Source organism: Nannospalax galili, unplaced genomic scaffold (genome assembly GCF_000622305.1).
Source record: "Nannospalax galili isolate Female #2095 unplaced genomic scaffold, S.galili_v1.0 scaffold300, whole genome shotgun sequence".
NCBI classification, from domain to species: domain Eukaryota; kingdom Metazoa; phylum Chordata; class Mammalia; order Rodentia; family Spalacidae; genus Nannospalax; species Nannospalax galili.
Genome location: NW_008347322.1, coordinates 886865 through 910120, shown reverse-complemented (window position 1 = coordinate 910120; position 23256 = coordinate 886865). Strand labels below are relative to the sequence as shown.

Below are 23256 nucleotides of genomic sequence, written 5' to 3'. Positions count from 1 at the left end.
GTAAGGAGCCAGACAGCAGCCAAGAGAGCCAAGGCCACATGTGTGGAGGGCCCTGGCCCACACACCCTCCCACTCAGTCAGTCCTGGCACCTCCCCCCCAACTCTTTCTCCAGAGAGACTGACACCCCCATTCAAGCCCAAGTCCTGAGTCCCGGGAGCTGCAGGATACAGCCAGGGTGAGCCTAGCCCCACAAAAACAAACTAAGAACAGAGCAGCAGGAGGCCAGGAGGCCCAGACACTTCCCCACGCCCAGCCTGCTGCCTTGGAGAGTGACCACTCTGCTGCTGGACAGGGCAAAGCGAGGAAGGCGGAGCGGCCCTGCCAGGTCCTGTGCGGCCATCTGGGGGCCTGGAGAGGTGCCCTTGCTCACAAGAGGAAGGACGTGTGACCCCCTGCGTCTCCCAGTGTCCCCCAGGAGCCCCAATGCAGGCCTTTCTGTCCTTACTCTTCAGACCCCAAAAGAGCACCCAGAGTTCAGCATCTCCCCGGCCTCCTCTGCCACCTCTCACACACCCTACCCAGGGTGTTCCAGGTACCCATCCAAGTTCAGGCTCCTGAGAGCCCGAGTCAGCTCACCTTCCCCACCTGCCTTATCAGCACCTGTTTTGACAGCACCTATCACACCTCCAGGTAGCCCCAGAGCCATACTGTCCTGTCCACACCCTCAAGCTCAGAATGCTTTCCCCTTGCTGGGCCCTGCTCATCCACTGGGCCCCTCTGCCCTGGGCAACCCTGCTCCATCCCATGGGGCCACAGCATCAGGGCTGTGCAGCCCACTGGCCGGCAGACCAATAACGCACACAAGCACACTTAGTGCATCCTGCACCAGGCCAAGGCCTCCATCCATCACCCAGGGCTCCACACCCCCACTGTGACAAAGCTGGCTCCACGTCATCACCTCTCATTCTGATGGTTAAAATTTCATTCACGGCAGCAGATTGGTTATTCCATCTCGGCCTTAATTAAAGAGGGCCCCAGAACGACATTTTAAACAGCAATGTCATTTTCTAATTGACACGACTCCATTACCAAGAAAAATACGCAAACTGGTGTGAAAGAGAGTGCATGCCCCTCCCCCGCCCTCCCAGAGGGGAGAGGGACGGCTTCAATTTTTAATCTGCTGATGAAATATTCAGGGGCCTCAAAGGAATTGCATTTCCCCAAGGCACAGGATCGCTGCCCTCTTCAGGGCTCCCCGTGTCAGGAAGATACTGAGTCAGGGTGACGGGGTCAAGGCAGTCTGGAAGAACAGGCACACAGGCAGGGGCTAGAAACTGCCTTTCTCGGCCACCACCGCAAGCTCCCCCCATGCCGTTCTTCCACTGCTAACTCAGTCTGCACCATGGTCACCAACATCCCCTTCCTAGGAGTAGAATACTATAGCCCAGAGGGACCAGATCCTTGCCCAATGCCCCAATGATGACCACCAGGCTTCCTGGTCCTAGCCTCAGTGCCCGTGTCAAGTTCTACCTTTAACAGGACAATCAGCACCACCCCCCCACCAGAGCAAACTGCTGAGGGCTGAGGACTTGGCCCACTAGTACCAACACCTCTCCACAACAGGGCACTTATACCCCAAGGCTACTACACACGCCTACACAAAGCCCAGTGAGGTGGAGGTCCCCAGTTTATAAACAGCGACCCCAGGCACTGAGGCACTGAGGAGGAAGCTCTGCCCATCACCCCAGACTCAGGGGCCTGGCCAGATGTGTGCATGCAACATGCAGCCCCTGGTGGCAAGGGAGGCCCTCACCAGGACACAGCCCCTCAGCCTCTCCACAGCACCCCCAAGCGCAGCGTCTGACTAGGGAAGCGGGGCCCACATCCACTTCTGCCTCTGAGTCAAAAGTAAAAATGTCCAAATGAAACAGCACCAGGCAATCAGACCTGCTCACCAGAGAAGGGTGGCGACCCGGCCAGGGAGGCCCACTCAGCGAGCCCCTTCGCCCCCGGTGCAGGTTCTCTAGGTGCATACAGACAGGGCACACAGGCTTCACCCTGTCCTGCATGTGCCACTGGCTGGACCACTAGTGGAAAGCACTGCCAGGAACCACAGGAAGTGCCAGCAGTCCCCAGAGGACCTAACCACCAACACACCATCAGGGTGGCATCACCTGACGTGTCAGACTGTAGGCCACCACTTAGTTTCCCCACCTTACAGATGGGGAAACTGAGGCTCAGGGAGGTCAAGGGGTCTTCTAAAAGGCACAGCCAGTGAGTGGGGGACCAGGGAGTGAGGCCAATGCTGTGCTGGGCACATTACTCTGAAACACCAGCCCAAGGGCACCCCGAGGCCATACCCTCCTTCCCCTGTGGCTTTCTCACCCAGTTGGGGGCAGAGGCTGATGTTGCCCAGCTGCCCAGCCAGCTCTAGACAGGCCAGTTAATCAACACTCTCTGGATGGTGCCTCCTGATGCTACTGGGCTGATGTGCCTGCCCAGCCATCTGGTAGACCAGTTCTCCCTGAACCTGGGGCTGAGCAAGCTCTGAACAGGGGTCTAGGGAATGGAGAAAGGGAGCCAGTAGGGGCCAGGAGCCAGCAGGCCAAGAAGGGAGGAGGGTGCTGAAGACAGGATGCGTAGTGCTCACTGTCCAGACCATTTCCACCACAGAGCAGCCTGCATCCGCTCTGCCCACCCAGCCCAGCCAGCCGGGCTCCATCCCTCCTCTGTGCGGCCTGCTGGATAGACATCATTCAACAGACAGCAACAGGGGACTGAGGCACAGAGCTGCGATTCTAAAGCGGACCGAGCAAGCACATAAGACTCAAGATGCCAAATCTTGTGAGACAAGTTGGCAGGTGCCCAACCCAAAACAAGGTCTCTGGACAACATCCACACAGGGGAGCCGCTGAGGAAAGCTGCCACGCCATGCCATCCCCACCCCTCAAGATGCAGGGCGCAGGTCCACACATGATCTTGTACCAATGAGTATCCAGGGCCATCCACCGTCACCACTGCAGCCACGGAGTAAGCCCGCTCTCCCACAAAACAGCTATTGGCTTTACCAAAGGCACCAAGGCCAGGCGCTGGGCCCTCTTCCTCCCAAAACCCCTAGCCAGGCTTCCCAACACCCAGTACCTCCCTGCTTCACTCCCTCCAGGTCCCTTTGGAGTTCCAGATTCCCTCCCACCAAACCCAGTCAAGCCTTCCAAACTCAGGTGCCCTTCCTAGAGCTGCCCAGGGTTGGACTATTGATAACACACAGGTGTCTGGGTAAAGGCAAGGATGGTTAAGTGGGAGGCAGTGGTTTGGGGCCAGCTGGGGCAGGGAAACAGGGCCCTACAGAGCCAGCCAGACCCTCACCTGGGAGGGCCTCCAGGGGGCCCAGGAGAGGCAGAGTGGCCCAGGTCCCTTCCCAGGCAGTGGTAAGCATGCCCTGCACAGCTAGTCTCCTCTGCAGGAATCTGCCCCTTTCTGCTGGGGACACAGCTAAATCTCTGACATCTGCCCCTCCCAGAGCATCACATAGCACCACAGCCTCCACTCACAGAATGCACAGCTGGGGTCCCACAGAGGCCTAATGAATACAAGTTGGGCAGGGCTCCAGGGCTGAGGAGGCTGGGTATTTGAGCCACGCATAGAAACTCAGCTCCCTTGGGGACTATGACCAGGTCCAGTGGCCCCTGGTCTCAGCGTCTGAACACTGACTCCTGCATGAGACACAAGGCTGGTAATGAGCTCCTGAAGTCTGACAGAAAGATGTACAGGTGCAGGCCGAGATAACACCAGGCAGAAGCTAGAGGTCCGCCTCACAAGCTGTAGGATGACTGCCAGTCTGACTGGATGCAGCTAAGACCTCACGTATGTGCAAACCTGTGTTTCTAGAGATCAGACTGACGACAAGCCTGGCAGTCCTAACCCAAGTGACTGATGCCTGTCCCCAGAGACCTTTCCAGGCAACCGCCCTATGCTCGCTGTGGGTTGGCACCCAGCACTTGTGGCCGCACAAGCAAGGTTTATCACACCAATGCCAGTGTCCACCTCAAGCTCCCGGTTAGACCATCAAACTGTCCCACCTGACACAAACCCCAGTTCCACCTCCTAGAAGGCCTCCAGGCCTCCCCCAAACCTGTCAACATGCACTGGTTCTCCCTCCCCCAACAGCCCTGCTCCAGCCTACACCCTAGACAACCCTTACCCGTGCCCCCACAGATGCACCACCAGCAGATACCAACTGTGTGGCCACTCCAAGTCCAGACCCCCCCAAGTCCAGACCCTTGAAAACACTGTAATCCACCAGCCCCCCAAACACATGACCACCATACCCCCAGTCTTTGGACTCTCTTCCATCCTTGGGCCTCTTCTCATCAGCAACTAGGACGACAAGACTCCAGAGGGAGAACCCCGCTCAGCACCCTGCAACGCCCCACCTGGCTCTACTGCCTATGAGCACCTCATTTCCTGACCCTCCCACGGAACCAGCCCACCTCAGGATCTTTGCACACCCTGCTGTTCAGCCTAGAAGGCTCTTCCTCTCCCTCCCCACATTCCTGTTCCTCCTCATCCTATAACCTCTGTTCAACTGTCACGCTGTGGAAGGTCTTCCCTAGTCCCAGTGGCCAGTGACCCCCAACACACACACACAAACCAGGACTTGACCATCTTCAGTGCAGGCCCCAAGTGGTCCCAGCTCAGCCCCCACTCCTTCAGGAGGTGAGGTGCAGGTGGTACAAGGGGTGAGTCTGTCCAGCCAGGCCGCCCACAGCTCCTCCGTAGTCTTCCACCTCCTTCACAGATGCCCAGATGTTCCGGCTGTCCATCCGGCCTGGGGGGCACGTGTCTGCCCCTCAGTGTCCAGCCTCCCAGGCAGGAGGAGGCATCATCCCGCTCAGGGCGCAGAGACAAAGGCAGGCTGACCACCGAGCACCCGCAATTAATCTCGGTCAACACTGTGGCGGTGCGGCCGTCCACCCGGCGATTTACATTTTTATTAAATCACACAGGGAAATTAGAAACATTATTACTTCCCTGGGCTCCTTAACCCTTCCTCTGCCCACTCCCCACACTGCTGGCCCATAATGCCCAGGGTGCAGACCAAGGATCCCCTGGCACGCACCCAGCAGCTCTTTGGTAGCTATGTCTGGGTCCCCTTGAGGCACGAGCACAGTCCAGGGCATACAGTCTGGGCTCAAGCCTCCCCCAGCCGCCCGTCTGTCCACAAGACCTAGCGGGAAAACAGGAAAGATGCAGGCAGAGGGTCTTGGCCAGGACCAGCTCCCCTCCTGTACCCTCTTACTGACCTGACTCAGCCTCCACAAGCTCCTGAGGTCTGTGAGAACTCTCAACACCCCAGAGAGGAATCCTTCTCAGACAGGCTCCATAAATACCTCAAGATCACCAGGAAGAGGGACCAGGTAGCTGTGAGGTCAGTGAAACCAATCCATTCCACTCCATGGCCCTGTCCAGCTCCATGTAGGCCGAGAACTGGGCCCAAAGTGCAGGGAGCCAGCGAGGCACCTCACCACCAGTCACCAAGGAGACAGAAACCCTGCACAGCTGGGCTCCCCTGTCCCCCAGCTCCTGGCCTCATCCCAGCAAAGCTCAGGACCATTGGAGCCCTGTCCTCCAGAACCAGAACAGCCCCACTGGAGACCAGTTCCCAGAAGCCAGCACCCCCATCGCTAGAGACCTGTCCTGCCCAGAGGTCTCGGGCACTGGAAGCGTCCGCCAGCTGCGGATGCTAAAACCCCACTTCTGTCTTCTCAGCCACCGCTGTTGGTTTGACGCTCACTGGGAGGCAGTTGAGAATCAGCTATGAGGTCAGCTGCCCAGGTATAGCCTCAGGATTCCAACCCAACTCTCCTAGATGCATCTGTCCAGCTGAGATGGGGCCACAGGCCTAGAGGCCTAGGAGGCAGAGAGCACAGTGCCCTCAACGCCACACCTACTGCCCCTTGGGGTCAAGGTCCACATCAGGCCCTGACCCAGCACCAAGGCCCCTGGGAGCACAGGACTCAGGGAGGGTGGAGGGAACCTAACCCAGGAGGGCTGCCTGGTGGAGGTGGTATTCAGAAGACATATGTGAGAGCCAAAGTCTGGGGGTGTCAAGAACAGCACAGGGGCCCATGGGTATCTATGGGGATCCAGAAGAGTCCGGAACCTGGGACTCAGCCCTGCTCTCCTTCTGTTGGAGCCCCCAAAGCAGGAATTGAGGGCTCTGCATCCACCTTTATAAGAGGAATCTGAGCTGTGGGCGGCCACCCAGATTGGGGTTAGACAGAAACCTCTGGTTTCCCCCACCCTGTGGCTGCTGAGTCAGTCACACCAGGGCGGACCCTAATCACAGCCCCTTCCGGAGGGTGACGGGTGCCAAGGCAGGAAACTGAACCCCAAGAGCATGAGGCTTACCCAGTATCAGTCCACCCAGGCTGCAGGAGCCAGCTCCCCTCCCCCTCTGCACCCAGGACAGATGGCCTCACATGTCGGCTAGAAGGGGATGGGGAAACTGAGGCCTGGAGAAGGTGGGAAAGTGGACTTGTCCCCATTTGTGCTGCAGACTCCAGGCATGCTGGGTCTCCACCAACCCACCCTTGATGGACTCATGAGGGCAGAGCCGGGACTTGGACACTGAACCCAGGCCCCCAGAGATAGGGGAAAGAGGGACAAGAAACAGGGAGACCATGGACCAGAGGGACCTGAAGAAAGACCAGAGGTGGGAACTGTCAGGACGTGGCTACCAGGTACCGTGAGCTTGGCAGCAAAGGCCCTACACAAAGGCGGTCCTACATCCTGCCAGGAGGCTGAGCCGACCTTGGTGGAACACGGGTCAGAGAGCGCGAGGCACCAGGGACTCACATCTGCTGACCACGCTCCTGGCTGCTGACTGTGAGAGGAAGCACTCTTTCCCACAGTTACGAAAGCCCTGTGCGGAAGGAAGAAGGAACCCGGCATCAAGCACCCTGGCTCACAGCCGTGTTTCGTCCAGTGCCAGTGGAGATAGGTCCCAAGGTCTGAAGACCACCCTGGACAGACGTCTCTCTCTCATCACCAGAAAGACGAGTGGTGCTAGGCTGGGTGGCTTCACTTCCTATGGAGGCTCCATCCTGTGCCGGTCTCCCCTCCCACAGCCCCGGGAACCCCAGTACTTCATGATGGTTCTGTTAGCAACTGCTTCAGATGCTCTCCTGAGGCAGAGCTACACGCCCACTCTCTACAGGCCCAAAGTCAGTGCTCTCATCCCAGGCTGCAGATGGGTGTGCCACATAGGCCCCTCTCCCTGGCCCTGGGTGAAGACACATGTGGTTCGGAGGCCCGCAGCCATCACTCCTGGTGTACACACGCACACACTCAGCCTGAGGAAGCAGAGGTTCACCTAGGTGCACACTGCACAAACCACACACGCTGCACACACTGCCCAGTCCCGTGGCCTGCTGAGAGCTTAGAGAAATGAGGTAGGAGCACCCTCATCTCCACAGGGCAAACGCCTGGGCCCAGCACACCTCACAAGGGCAGCCACATGAAAATCTGAAAGTCACAGGACCTGTCCTGGGAAGATCCCCATTCCCGCACTGCAGGGTTTGTTTTCCTAGCTTCTAACGAAAGGCTTACCCGACAATCCCAGCACCCACACATGCAGGCTCTCCCAGCACCACCACAGCCACATCTCCCTCAGTCACTCACAAGAGGTCACAACCACCACAGCGGGACAGTAGCCACCACCTGTGCCAGTGCCAAGCCAGCCAGTGCAGGAAGGACCATCAGGGATGCCCCGGGAGTCCTGCTCCCATAAGCCAAATCCTCTCCCATGGAAAGGCAGCTCTAGCCACCTTTCCACAGAGACCACCACTCTGCCCACAAAGACTTCTTCGCGCCACCTCTCTGAGCCTGGTTCACCCTATGAATGAGGCATGTCTCTCCCCAGGACTCAAAGAGGGAGCCAGGCTTAGCACAGGCTAGCACCAGAGGTACTTGGTGAACCTGGACCTCCCCAGGCCCAGGGCAGTGGGGGGGGTCATAGTGGCCTGGGCTGTCCCCAGCCTGATCCCAGTTGAGGACCCCAGGTCTACCAAGGCCAGGCACCAGCACACTACGTGGCTATGCTCAAACTGGCAGGTGACAGGTGAGGACTTCCAGCCCAGAATGACCTCTGCAAACCCCACAGCACAGCAGATACCACCACAGGCTAGGCCAGGGCTGGGGGAACACAATTTGCACCAGCCACAGTCCAGCCGGGCCCCACCCTCACCGTACCCTGCCCAGACGGGTCCCAGTTGTGCACACTGTGTATCTATTTACTCAAAGTCCATGCCCCACCCCGCCAAGAGCACACACCTCCAGCAAAAACCAGAGCGAGCAGGTAAACTGAGTCAGGTACTAAGGTGCACCCCTGCCACTACCGGATGCTCCCAGAGGTCAGGAAGGGAGGGAGGAGACCCCCCAAACCCCAGGTGGGTGTGAGCCAGCTTCAAGGTGCCACCACCCCCAGGTCACACACACGCTACTGTCCTGAGGTGGAGACTTGAGCCAGGAAGCCGGGTGGAGACTGGAGGGTGGGGCCCATCTCACCCAGAGTTGCTGAAAAGAGCCCACGAGGAAGTAAAAACAGGAAATAAAAATAAAATCGCTCTGGCCAGCCCTAGTTGTTTGTGTAGGAAACAAGGCATCTCCTTGCCTAGGAGGCGGGCTGGCTCCAGTCCCTCCCAGATGCAGGGCGTCCCCAGCCCTGCTGACACCAAAAGCCAACGAGGTGCCTGGGACCCAGCAGGAAGTATTGTGAAAGGGGAGTCCCGAGGTCCTGGATTCAAATCCAAGGTCTGAGGCAGGCAAACTCACCCTGTGTCCGCTCTGTGCCTCGCTGCAGCTTCAAGAATGGGGTTGGGACCACCTCCCCGTCGGGAGGGAAGAACTGGGTGTGCAGCACTGCACTCTGCACCAGCCCCTCAGAGAAGCCGCAGTCAGAGTCAGCCCCCTCGGTTTCCCATCCGCATGTGCGCACTCTGCCTGAGGTAGACAGGCAGCCTGGTCCTTAGCTCCCCTTAGCTCTCAGACCTCTCACACAATGAGAGGAAGCCTTCCTTCCTACCCTTCCCAGCTGGGCTTTGCCAGCATTCAAGCCCAGCTTGTTCACACTAAGATGTGTGGAGCTGACCCTGGCTTTAGGGCCTACCAATTCCTTTCCCAGGGGCACAGACCTCCCCTGGAGACAGAGTTGGAAAGCACCAAAGGGCCCCCAGATCTCAGCTGGCACATTCACATCACCCCCCTCCCTCCCTGAGAGCACCAGACCCTGCTGGGTCAGTACACACAGACAGGAGGGTAGCAGTCTAGGGTGCCTAGGAAAGGGAGTCTAGGCGTTGCAGATGACTGGGATGCCTGCTGCGGTCTGAGCCTGGACACAGTGGGGCTCATGCCCCTCCCCGGCCTACTTCAGCGCTCTTACACCAAGAGCCCCTTGGTCCCCCCACCAATGCATCAGACACCCATCCCACGCACCACTCCGCGGCACCTGACCGATAGGCCCAGCTGGGTGACATCAACTAGTCTGAGCTTCCCACACCAGCCTAATCTTTCTGGAACCTATGTCTACTGTCAGCTCTCCACGGTTCCCTGAGCTCCTGTCCACAGAGAAAACCCCCGGGACCCCTGCTGCCCTGAGGTTTCTCCTAAAACCACCTTGACCTTCTAGGCCTCCGGGTGCCTTACCTCACACACCTGCCCCAACTTCCCAAGCCAGGACTTCAGTCTTGGTGCCTAGGCTGAGGGAGGGGGCTGCACAGCAGGGAGTCCATCGGAGTCCATCTCAACCTGGCCTGTAGGTGCTGGGCAAGGGAGGAGCACAGGGCACACGACACACACGGACAGTACACAGACCCTCATACATGGGCACAGGTGTATACAGACACATGTTCACACACAGCCATGCATGCTCACATAAGTAATACACAGGAGCTCACACACGGACACAAGTATACACACACACATATAGTATGCACGCTCACTCATGGGCAATACACAAAACTTCACACACGGACACAGGTCAGCACAGACACACACACACAGCATGCACACTCACATGTGAATAATACACAGAATCTGATGCGTGGGCAAAGGTGTGCAGACACACACACACACATGCACCCATGAACACTCACACAAGAGCAGCACACAGAACTTCACACATGGACACAGGTATATACAGACACATGCTCACATACAGCCATGCACACTCACATGTGGGCAGTACACAGAACCTCACCCATGGAAAAAAGGTGTGTACAGACACAAACACAACCCTGCACATTCACATGTGAATACACAAACCCTGCATACAGGCTCACACATGGCCATGCATGCTCATACATGGACAATACAGAGAACTCCACCCATGGTCACGGGTCTACACAAGCACATGACCATGCACGCTCACATGTAGACAATATACAGAACTTCACACATGGACATGGTGTGCACACATGAACACGGGTGTGTACACAGACACGCAGAGCCATGCACTTTCACATGTGAGCAGTACACAGAACCTCACCCATAGACACAGGTGTGCACAGTCACACACAGTCACACACCCTCACATGTGGATAATACACAGAACCTCACCCATGGACACAGGTGTGCACAGTCACAGTCACGCACCCTCACATGTGGATAATACATAGAACCTCACACATGGACACAGGTATGCACAGACACACACACAGCCATGAACACTCACATATGGGCAATACACAGAACCTCATACATGACACGGGTATGCACAGCCATACTCTCATAGCAGGATCCTGGTGCTCACAGACAGGGTCACACATGGGACAGTTCCCTCCACCCTCACAGGCATGCACACAGAGGCTTCCTCGTGCACACCCTGCCAGCACCCGGAGGCATGAGCAAGCTGGCAGGCCCTGTGCTCACAGTGATTCAGGTTCCAACAGCCCCACAGAGGGTCTGGGAAGACCAGCATGAACTAGATCCAGGCAGGAAGGACAGAGGAAAGGACAAGACCACACACCCCTACCAGGTCCAGGCTTTCTGCTGAGTGAGCTGCAGGCTGCAGATTCTCGGCTAGCACAGGGTCCAGGCCTGGGTCCCCACGAATGAGGTCTCTGGGTCTCTGAGGCCAACACATGGGTGTGCTGCCTGCCAGCTGTGCACAGATGCCCGCAGACTGCCAGGCTGGTCCCTCAATCCCCAAGTTCCTGCTGGCAGGGGCAGCCAAAAACCAAGAGAGGAGGCCACCGCGGGAGGCGGATGGTGGTGGTGACAACAATCACAGCCCTGTTCTCAGGAAGGCGGCCAGGGAGACCTGAGGGAGGGAGGGGACAGCCAGCAGGCAGACGGCCAGGAGGGGTGGAGGGGTCGCGAGGAGGGAGGTCATCTCAAGAGTCCTGATGGAACCTGAGCTCTGAGGGGTCCCTGGAGACCAGCTCCCATCTGACTTTGCCCACAAGGCCCATCAGGTGTAGGGCTCCCCGGGGGCCCCTCCACCCAGAGCTGCACAGCCCCCTCTAATAATGACTTTACAGCTTATCAGCCCCGTCCAGGGCCACATGGGCTCAGCAGCCGTCCCTTTCCCCGTCCCATCAGTGACTGTATGTTCAGCCACCCAGCATGGGAGACACAATAACTGTTCACAAGCAGATAAATCCCCAAACCACCGTGGGTGGGGAGGCCATGACACCGGCCTGCCAAGAATTGCCTGCCAGTTGTAGTTTCATTAGCCAGATGCCCACCGGGTACACACCACCAACCAGTGAGTTAGCTGGGGGGTGGCACAGTGACCCATCTCTTGACCCTGTGACCTGGGGGTTGTCAGCCTGGGTCAGAGGGACAAAAGCTGCCACTGAGCCAGAGTCTGATCCAAGAACCAGAGGTGGTCTTTGTGGCTTACAGCCAGGTGCAGCTGACATCTGAAAAGTCCCAGCAAATGTCATGACACTCTCCCTTATAAACCACGGCACTCCAGTCAAAAGCTGTCAGAATAAGCCAACAGGGGCAGGTGCCCAGGTACAACTGCCTGCCCACCCAGGCCAAGGGAGACCTGTGGATGACACTGGCCAGACCGGCCAAGGAAGTTGCCAGTGCCCACTGCCCTGCCTCTCAGGCTAGAGAGGTGTCCCACAGATACTAGTGTGGCCTGAAGAAGGCTAGCCCTCCTTGTGAGGGCCACCAGGAATGGGAAGGAGCATCCTGAGTCACAGAGGAAGTATGAGGCCAGGTCAGCTATCCAGTGATCATGGATATACCCTGTCCATGTCAGCCGAACCCACCTCTCCAGGAGTCCACAGAGACCACAGGCGAAGTCAGGGGTCCCGGCACCTATCCACATCCCAGGATGATGTGAAGACCAAATTCCTACTGCTCAGGCAGGGCTTGGGGTCCACCGGCTGCTGGTGGCTTTGCTTTGTAGTCCCAGCACTGACCAGAGCCAACAGGGGACTCACAGTGCCATCCTGCAGTCTGGGAGGACCCCTCTCCAGGTCCCCATCCCTCCTTGGCCCTTCCCCGGACCACGCCTGCCTATTGCCTAGTAAATGTTCCCCCATCTGCCCGCCAGGTGCCCCTCCACATGCCTTGGTAGCTGCTCTCACATATAAGTACAGCCCGCACTACACATGTCCCCCAAGCGACGCAAAGCCTTCGGACCCAGTGTCCTCTGACCTGCCTCTGACCCTCTGTCCTCACTTATTGGCCCTGCCTCCTCACTCTCCCTGACCAACGCCCCCCAGACAGGCACCAGCCACTGGCTCCCCAGAGCCAGCTCTCCTGTTCAGCATCTCTACATCCCACCTGAACCCCAGACCCCCCCAGCCTGCCCACTGCTTGCATCCGTACATCTCCCCAGCCTAGTGGCTGGAGAGAGGCCCTGCCTGTGCACTCCACAGGGCCTGGAAATGCCCTCTGTGGATGGGCACACATGACCCCACTGTGGCTCCCTGACCCACTGCAAGACTGGCATGCAGTGGCCACAGCTAGAAACCAGTCAGCCCACCTTACTTCTCTTTCAAGTTAAAGTGCCACATGCTGCACCCACTTGTGGTCAGGGACACAGTTGCTGGAGGCCAGAGTCATGGTACAGGGGTCTTAAAGCTGGTCCCCACAGGGGAAGGTAACTGCTGTGAGACTCAGAGGCAGCATCAAAGAGGGTGGTCCCGGAGCCTCAGAGGACACCACACTAAGCCCAGAGGTAAAGATGCAGAAAATGACTTTACAGTAAACTTCTACGACATCCTTTAGGCCCAACCCAGAAGATCCAACCCACCACGTACCTTTCTGCATGCCCTCACACCACCATACTCACAACATCCCTACCCCAGATGAAGACAGGTAGGCCACCACCATCAGTCCAAAATACATGTAAGAGCCACCTGTCCTACACCACTACCACAGAGAAATACGGCCCTTGAGTGCCGTCACACTGCACAACTGGAGTCCGCCCAGGCATCTGCACCCTCTCAGGGCTGGGACTGACTTGGCTCTCTCCTCCCAGTAGCCAACAGAGGCCAGCAAACACAAACAGATGGATGGACAGGCAAACAGAAGACAGACGGGGAGCTTTGCTTTGGCCTTCTCTGCCAGCCTTGATGTCCCCTACCTATGACCAAGATAGGGAAGGAGCCAGGTTCCCACAGGGGGACTCCTGGGCTGAGGGTCCTTCCATCTCACATCTGGGCTGCTGTGTCTATCACAAGCCAAGCACGTGTGGGACACTTATAGTACAGCTACAGCCTGGTTCCCTACTGCGAAGGTCAGAGCCCCGGGTGCCACAGCTGGTCCATAGCCTCCTCAATTGCAAGGTGCCTATCTGTCTCGGGAAGCAACGCCAAGGCCAGACAAGCAGCAGGACCCCGCCCCCCATAAGCCAGGAGAGCTCCAGAGAGGTAGTCTAAGAAATGCCGATAATTTGAGATTTCTGTATGGGACAGGCTCACCCCTCACCACATTTCTGTATTTGGGAGGCCAGGCTGTGGGGCAGGGGGTTTGCAGAGAGCATGAACTCGTTTCACAAACACCCCGTCGCACTGCGTGCAGAACACGGCGCCGGAAATCCTACAGCAAACACAGCCCAGGAGCCCGCCGCCCTGGAAAAACTCAGGCCCAGAGCCCCTCGGGGAAGGGCAGTACCAATTCTGCCATAAGCCGCCAAGGGCCCTGGAGGGCCGCAGCACACATGTGTGCTTCCCACCTCCACTACAGCCCAACGTCCATCCTTCCTGACTGCCGCTGAGGAAACCAGCAGAGGAAGAGAGCTTTACATGCCCTGAGACACAAAGTGCAGTGAAGGGAACGAGCCATCAGGCCCCAAGAGGCTGCAAGGTCTAAGGACCACAACCACTCAGCCTTCCGGGGCCAGGTCTCCTGGGTCCCAAACTCAACTGGTGGCAGGTGCCCTAGTCTCATGTCTAGGGAGCCTGAGAGGGAAGAGAGCCCTGCCTGTCTTGGCCCTGGTACCCAATGACTAAGTCCCCCACCTCCCTGCCCCTGCTCAACCTTGATCCTAGGTAGAAAGTCCACAGCAGGGTGGGTAAGGGCAGCTCCACCACCTCTCCTGGACTCTGGTCCCAATCAGAGCTATCCTCCAGCCAGCTAGCAGGGACAGGGCCAGCACAGAGGCAGCACACCCTGCAGGCTCTGGGCAGAGCTGTCCCTGTCTATCCCTGGGGGCAGAAACCGGGACAGACCAGAGATGTGGGGACAAACTGCTGAGGATAACTCCATCACTCCATCCAGTATGGGCCTGAAGAAGGCCACTCACCCCAAGTAGGCACCGTGCCCTGGAAAGTGAGTGACCCTTGGTGGGCCATCAGGGTCACTCCACACCCAGGAGGGAAAAGAGACAACAGGCCATCAAGAAAGCAGCTCAGAGGGGTTCTGTGGCCATCAGATCCCCCACGCCTAGACTCCACCTCAGCTCCCCACAGGGTTAATCATTCCCAGACAAGCCAGCCACACCCCCCCCCACACTCACATAGCTTTCCCAACACACACCTGTGACCCAGCTGGCAAGGGGCAGGCCAAAGGAGCCTAGGCAAGCAGATGGATCCTTCTAGAACCCTTCGGAGAAGGAACCACACCCATGCCCACCTGGGCATCCCACCCCTGGACTTTTCGATGGAGCCGTAACTCCCTAAATAAGGTCTGCTTTAATTCCTCAGTCTATCCAGCAAACTCGTAATCATCCTTCAAATCCCACTACAACATCTCCATGAAGCTTCCCCGATTTCCCAGGCACCTCAAAAGTTAAGCAGCTTAAGTACAAACAGATAAATTTACCTTCGGTGGTCCACACCACCCTAGACTAGAAGCTGGCATTTAACTACACAAGACAGTCTTGTCATCAATAAGTATTGAAAAAAGAAACTGGGTGGAAAGGAACAGGTGAGAAGTACCTGATAGGTCAGGAGCAGCTACAGAGCCACATGACCCGGGACATTGGCATGGCTTCCATACTGGGGACCATGTGGAGCCATGAAAAGCTCCAGGCAGGGAGGTCAGAGCCCAGGGAGAGAAGTCTGGCTCAGCCCTGGATGGGGGTTGACCCACTTATCAGTAGGTCCCATACCCCTTGTCCTGCTCCTCCCCCTGCAATTCTTAAGGGCCACAATATCTGTCATGCATGCTCCTTGTCCCCAGAAAAGTATCTTCCTAACACTCTCAGTTCAAATCCAGAGCCAGCCTTCCCCAACAGTTCAGAGCCCATGGCTTCCTGAACCTCAGAGACACTTCAGCCTGATTCCTGTCCCCCTTAGCTGGGGAGATCTAGAGCCATTCCTGAGGACCTGGTCCCCAGCTATGCCACATGAATGGCCACCAACCCAGAAGAACGACACCAACATGCCAAGAAGGAAAGAGAGGCAAAGGCCTCTAGCTGCCGTGAGCCCTAGGGAGGCCAAAAAGGGAAAGAGACCTGCTCAGGGCCACAAAGTCAGCTGACCAGAGGGAAGGCCTGGCTGGCCCTTCCCAACCCACCAGGAAAGGCAGAACCAGGGGCTCAGGAGACCCCCACAGACTCAACAGCAGCTGCAACATCTGTAGAGAACACCCCAGAGCAGCTCTGTGTGGCTAGGTCAAAAGAGGGTGCAGTAAACACCAACAGCCTGGAAGAAGAACTCCACCAGGGGAGCCCAGGGCCTTGCATCCTTGCCTCACGGAGGGCCACATGGGCTCCACCTCAGGACCCACCCACAGGGACAGAGATGGACTGGCTCACGGCGTCACTGGCACATGCTGCACAGTGCTGTGTCCAGTGCTGTCTAGGAAGCATCTGTCCCATAAGGTGTCTAGATACCAGCCTGGGCTTTTGAAAGAACAGGGTTGCATGGCCCACCAGCACCTTTCCAGGACACTGGGCATCTTCCAGCCCCAACCAGGGTAGGAATCAGTTCTATGAGTTCAAATGACACAGCACGCACTCAGCCCTGCAAAGGTACCACAGGGCTACAAAGCAACCAGGCCCTGCCCTACAGAAGCCTCAAAAACAGACATGGGATCCTGGCTGGGCACCGGCTAAGCATACACTCTACCAGTCGGGTCTGGAAACTCACCCCACAACCCCTATAAGGAAGCAGGGTGACAGCTGGCAGAGAAGCAGCAGGATCAAGGACAAGACTGGAAGCCTAGCAGCTTTGTGCCACCCCCTGCATGGTCCGAGGTCAAGACACAAAGGACAGTGGGTGGCCTATGTGAGAAGCCGGCGAGCCTGCAGACACTGAGGGGGGGCCACCAAGTTCCTGAGACCCAGGGAAAGCTGCCCCAGGGCTCCACTTCGGAGCGCCTGGACTAGACGCCTGCAAGTGGTAACTCCGGCCACCGCCACCTGGACTGTCACCGCCTGACCCCTGCCCGAGGCCAGCACGGACACTTAAGCTAAATTGGTCAATTATGGGATACTTAGATCCCTCCTGGGGCTTCCCAGCCTCCCTGCACTCTGGGCAGCAGCACCAGGAAGCCAGTTGAATCAGTAACCTCATTACAGCCCGCGCACACCCGGCGGCTTTGAACTCCGTGGGGCTTATCCACAGTCCTGCAGGATTTACACACAGCCTGGCCTAAGCCCAGCATGCTCCCCTCCCCTCATGCTCAGGAGGCCACAGCCTCTGCTGACAGCCATCAGCACCAGCTCTGGGCTCCAAGATACAGTCTGGGAAACTGGGGCCTGGCCACTGGGCAAAGGTGCAGGAAGGCTAGGCAGGCTCTAGTCTCCACAGAAACCGGGCATTGGGCCTCTAGCTCCCCTAAGTCCCTAGCCCAGCTGGCAGAGCTTGTCTCTGGACAGGCCTGGCCATCATGAAGGACAGAGTTGAACTTGAGCAAGGAGAACTTTGTGGAAGGGAACCCCATACATCTGCCCCCTGCAAAGGGGTTCCAGTGTTCCAGTCCCCAGCCCAGAAGCCCTTTCCTCTCTATGACCCTTGGACACCCCACTCTGACCCCACAAGGCAGGCTATCCTGCTCCCCAAAGGCCAGCCTGGTCCCTAGCACCATTCAGGGTTTGGGAGCCTGCCTTTCTTCCCAAGCTAGGGCATGGACTCATGACTACCAAACTCACCTTTCCCAGAGACCCTGGGAGCACTCACAATGGAGTAGGAGACCTCAGGACAGGCCAAGGGCCTAAGGGCCAGGAAGGGGCTAAACAGCAGGGAACAAGCAAGGAGTGAGGCCTCCCCTGGCTCCTCATGTGCAGGGCCTCTGGTCAGGAAGGGTGCAGACCCTACAGGCCAGCTCAGGGGCCATCCTTAGTCCTCAGAAAAGCCCTGGGACCCCCTTTCCCAGTCTAGCCACTACACTGAAGGGCCCAAACAGGGGCTCTCTAAGGCCAGACAGGAGTCACTTCCTCCTCAGCCCAATCTCACAGCCTCCAAACCACATCTGCACATGCAGGGGGCAGGAGCCAGCTCCACCTGTCATCACCCCTCATCTCACACATTACCACCTCCCACCATGACTCTCATCCAGCCCGCTGGGCCCTGGTCTAGCTGTCTTTGCAATGTACCCCTCCCTCTCCTGTTACACCTACCCTCTTCTCTGCCACCCTCCCCACGAGCTGAGGGACTGGACCGTGCCTGGCAAGGGCACTCTACCTGCACAGGAATGAAAGCCACCAGAAAGCCTGGGTCCTCCTTAGGCTCTGGACCAACGTTGCTAGGTTCTTGAGGACCAGGCCACAGTGCACGTGTGTGTGCCTGCATGCACATGTGTGCATGTGCTGTGGGACGTTGCTAGGTTCTTGAGGACCAGGCCACAGTGCACGTGTGTGTGCCTGCACACGGGGACTACAGAGATAACCAAGTTCCTGCCCTGCCCTGGGAAGGCCGGTGTGGCCACCCTCCCTGGGTCCCCTGCTACAGGCCTCTATGGATCTTGCTGTCAGACACCTAGGCCCTGGCAGGGTGAGATAGCAGCCAAACCACTGGGTCCTCTGGTGGAAGGTGGCTCTTGCTGCTCCTCTAACCTATGGTAGCCTGGGAACTTCCAACTGTCTACCCCCAGGAAGCACCCAGAGTAGCGACTCCCCAGAGGGTTTTGGGAAAAGGGGGCAAGCCTTCCAGGTTCGGGGATCCAGAGCTGTCAGTGAGGCCTCAGGCCCACTAATCATAGGGCAAAACAGTGACTCAGACTGGAGGGGCTGGAGGCTGGGGGGGGGGGCTCAGGGGGGCGTGGTAGCAGAGTTCCTGGGGAACCAGGCCAAGAGTGGACCTCACCCTTGTAGGGATTCTGAAGATGCCCATAGAACAGGACCTGGGCAGGTTCAAGAACAGGTTCTGGCCCAGCTGGAGGTCAATTTGTGAAACAGACAATCACCTAGAGGTGTAACCCAGGGGTGCTGTGGTGAAAGACCCTACCACTGAGCTTGGTTTCCCATCGCTTAGTGAGGTTGCCTCAGGGTCATCACAAGGTCCTGAATTAAGTGCCTGGGACTCAGCAACTGCCCAATGGACGGTTGTCCTCACCCAACCTAGGTGGGCAGGTCCTGGGCAGGTTGGGGGAGATTTAGAAGAACAGGGCTGACAGATGCAGCCAGGCCTAGAGATCCTGGTGAAGTCTAAGAGGCCCTAGAGGCTTACAGAGCTGGTTTGCTGCCTCATGGCGGGGCGGCCAATGGCACCAGGTGAGTATGGAGGTGTGTGCGTGTCAAGCTGCTCCTTACACGGCCAGGGCCAATTTTATTTAGCTGCTTTCTGCTCCGTTTCACGCTCATTCAGCTGCTGAGTTAGACAATTGCTTTGTAACTCTAGGGTGCAATTTCCCTGTCTGTGAGGCGCTGGGGCACGACTGCTCAGAACATCTCGCACCAGGCTCTGGTAGGTGTGTACGCGCGTGCAGGCTCCCGCCTGGCCAGGCTCACAGGGCCTTGGGGAGAGTCATGCAGCAGCCGGGGGCTGTCCTGGGAGCCTAGCAGGTGTGAGGAAACTGGGCAGCAGCTACGTCCCTCGACGCCCACTTTCAGCCTCTGCTCCCATATGCAAGGGCAACCAGTGACCCCCCACAGGACAATGTGGGCTCAACAATGGAGGCCTGGTCCCACTCTGACCCAAGACAGAGGCCCAGATAAGACCTTCCTCAGGCCTCACCTTGGGAAAGGAAGAGACACACAGAGCCCTGAGAACTGGCTACGTGTCCGACAGCCTAGAAGGAAAACCTGCATCCATTTTACAGACGAAGATGGCCGAGATCACCTGCCCAGCTATGCCTGTCCTTTGGGGTCCTCTGTGGCTCTGGGGAAAGGTGTGACCATGGGAGAGGCAAATGACCAAGGGTTTGAACAGGAAAAAGAGGAAAGATGTAAGCGTACCTTATAACAAGGGAATGCTGCAGGCCCACAGGCAGGGGACAGCCCCCTTCCCCAGCATCCATGAAACCAGCTACGGGGGCCAGCGAGATGGCTCGGCGGGTAAAGGTGCATGCCACCAAGCCTGATGACAATCTGAGTTCAATCCCTGGGACACATGGTGAAACACAAGGAGTGACTTACACACACACACACAAATGTGATTTTAAATTTTCCAAAGGTCTAAAAGGTGAACCCCAAATGGACACACAAGCAGCCACAGTCCAGACACTTCTACGCCTTGAGAACCAAGACTCCTGTCCCATTCCTGGCACAGCTGATGGCCAGTTCCCACGGTAATCCAGCAGGCAAAGTGATACCTCAAAGCCCTACCTGACCCCCAAGCCTAGGGCCTGAGGAGCAGGGAAGGAAGGCACGTCTTGGCTTGTCCTGGCCCTGGGCCATCAGTGAGGTTCCAGGCCTAGGACTGCAGACAGTCAAGCCAGGCCCACCAGTCCTCTTCTCTGCAGACCCACGCCTCACTCGCCATGATGACCCTGGCCCCAGAATGCTCAAACACAGCAAGACCCTGTATCACCAGAGACAGGAAACCCCCGGCGGCCTCACGACTGGTGGGTCCATGAAACTCTCCCAAGCTACTTTCCATGCAGCTGAAGTCTGTCCACACATGTGGACAGCAGAGCCTGTTTGGTATGCGTGGCCAGCCCTTCAGTGGAAGGACGCAGGCATGAGCACCCATACCGTGTCCACAGGGTGACACACCCTCTGGACCCCTTCATTTCCCAGCGCAGGAAATGAAGCCAGGACAGGGGTCCCAGCTCCCAAGCTCAGCCTCCCTGACGGACAGTCACAGCGGCAATGGGACTGGGCCCCTGCAGGGCAATCAGAGGGGCCTCCCTGAGGAGGTGTACCTAGCCGCAGCCCTGAAGGACAGGCACAGCTGGAAGAGCCGCCTGGGCGCTGACAGATCTGGGAGCCAGCCCACAGCGGCCACCCCATGTGACAAAGCTGCTGGCTCAAGCCTATACCCCCCACACCCCAGAGATTCTAAGCTGGGCTACACTGTATACAAAACTCCCCTCCCTCAGTCAGCCCTTCCTGGGAGCCCAGCTCACTGAGCCCACATCTGAGCTGAACGTTCCTGCCTAGCACAGTAGTCAGCCTCAGCCCAGACAAGGATGCAGGCAGGCAAGGCCACAGACACAGGCAGGGCCCGCATCAGAAGGGCGCTTTCTCACCTTAATACTTCCTCGGTCAACAGAGCCCCTCCAGATTTTCCCTCAAACAAATGCCCAAGTCAAGTCGCAGCCTGGGCCTAACCATGAACTGCCTAGGCCCAAGCTGAACTCCAAGCCCGGCCTCCCGAGAGTCATGTGACCCTGTTATTTCGGGAGGCCGGGATGTGCTCTATTTTGGGTCACAAGGGCTCTGATGTTTCCAGAAGCCCCTCACCCAGGCCCAAGTTCACCCAGGTCTCCGAGTACCCCACAAGAAGGCAGTCAGAGGCCTAGAGCCCTGCTCCTGCTTACCTGGTACCCTCAGAAACAAATGGGCCACTAACAGCTTGGGCGGGGGGGACAGTCAGTGCAGTCTGAGACCTTTGGACTTTGCAGGCTCAGTTGCCCAGTCCTACCATCCAGGCTAAGGCCAGTCCTGTCCACCCCCCACCCCTGCCCCCAACAGGCATGGAGCAAGGCCAGCCCTGGGCAGCAGGGCCAGGAAACAGGGGCTGCCTGGGGCAAATTCCCCAGCCTCCCTTTCTTCCCAGATCTGTCCCATACCCGATCAGCTCAGTGGGCGGTGGATGGGAGGTCTCTTGGCCCACCGAACCCCATGCAGTGCATGTTGGGAGGAGTCCTCTTAGTTCCAGACCAAAAGTGGCCAGGTAGTCGGAAAGGATGATAGAGCCTTCCTAGCTACCACAAGTCGAACCCAAGCAGCCAGCGGATGCCCTGGATGAGCCAGGCCCTCTGATAGCCTCCAGGAGGGATTAGGCTATGTTGACAAATGGGCTTAGACAAGTAGCCGCTTAAATGGACCTTCAACGGCACTGGACTTCAGAGCTAGTCACAAGCTTAGAAAAAAAATGTAATCAGAGCTTGGAACTTGCCACTCAGGCCTGCGGTATAGGCTACTGGGAGGCCACAAGCTGGTTGAAAGCCACCGCACTGCTCTGTGAACGTAAGAATCCAGGCCTCCTTATGATATAGCCCACGGGAGCTCCGGGGACACCAGCTCTGAGATGCAACCTCGCCTCTTCATGAGGACTCCAGCCCAGTCACCCTCCAACCTCACTCCCAGTTCCGTATGGGCCAACTTCTAGGATAGGGTCTGTTCCTCCTGGGATGTTGCTCCCTTCTCATGACCTAGCTAAAGTCTTGTCGGGCCATGTCCAGGGACCAGAAACTGGGCAGCGCATTCCTGCTCCAGAAGGGCCCAGTTTGGGGGCACACACGCAGTGAGAAGGCTTGAGTGGAAGAGATGGAGGTGTCCTGCACGGGAACCCCACCAGCGCCATACCAAGCCCCACAGTGGCAAGCCACAATAACACAACTTTCTGATACCACAAACATGAGCACGGGGGTCAGGAGCTAGACCCCAAGCTCATCCAAGGAGAGCTCTCAGCTGAGCCCGGCTGTCTTCACTGCAGCTGAGGGTGGAGTCTCTGGAGTGTTAATCAACTTGGAACCCTCTATCCTAGTCACTATGCAGCAGACCTATCTGTGAGGTGTAGGCAGGCCAGGGTAAGGGGACTATTACCTTCCAATATCACCAAATATCCCTATAGCCGAGCTAGGTTCTGTGCACCCCCCCAGGGTGGTCAAACTGCACCCCAAGCTTCACAGGAGGGGTGGGCAGGCAGAGGGGGCTGTGATCATCGTGGGGCTTCGTCCATAATCAGCTGTCCTAATTTCCATTCTGCACAAATCCTTCACCAGCCTGACAGCCTGGCTGCCGTCCCCACTACCAAATTAATATCGTTCCCAGAGCTCATTTATAAAGTCCCCCCCACATACATTGCTTCCCTCTGGCTCCCACAACCCCAGAGAGAGCAATGGGGGGGGGGGGAGCTGGCCATGCTCAGTCCTCCTCCTGGAGTTGGCAGGCTGTCTGGAGCTGGGAGCTGCAGGACAGGAAAACGGTCTCGCCTGCCTCTGGGATGTCCTCCCCCCTAGATGCCAGGGAGAACTGGGGTGGGAAGGGGGGGGTCAGAGTGTGGGGCCCCAGTTCTGGTTGTGATGTGCCGATCAGAGGCTCCTGCATGACGGTGTCCACCAGGGTTCGGGCTGCTGTGGGGAACCACAGAGTCGCAGACTGTTTCCCTGGGGCCAGCGGCCTGCTCCAAACAGCAGCCCGACGGGCGCACGGCGCAGTGGCCGCTCGGGGCCCAGCGCGTCGCCCCGTCCCGGTGCCAGGGAGGCCCAGGAGCCCTCCAGCGAGCGCAGAAGTTGCTCCTCCCGCGAGGCCCGGTTCCTGCGCGGCCCGGCTGTGGCTGGGCGCCCCGGGGGTC

General features: G+C 57.8%; 1 protein-coding gene across 2 annotated transcripts in view; it reads right to left on the bottom strand.

Annotated features, from left to right (window-relative positions):
- Positions 1-21002, bottom strand: part of Rxra (retinoid X receptor alpha) — an 87479-nt gene extending 66477 nt beyond the window's left edge. The window contains exon 1 of one of the 2 annotated variants that reach the window (XM_008843925.3): positions 20984-21002. The gene's annotated coding sequence lies outside the window, so the exon portion shown is untranslated. Of the gene's footprint in view, positions 1-19748; positions 19769-20983 lie in introns of those variants that run through there. The other variant, XM_017800843.2, reaches the window with a different exon arrangement.
- Between the last annotated feature and the right edge of the window lie 2254 nt (positions 21003-23256).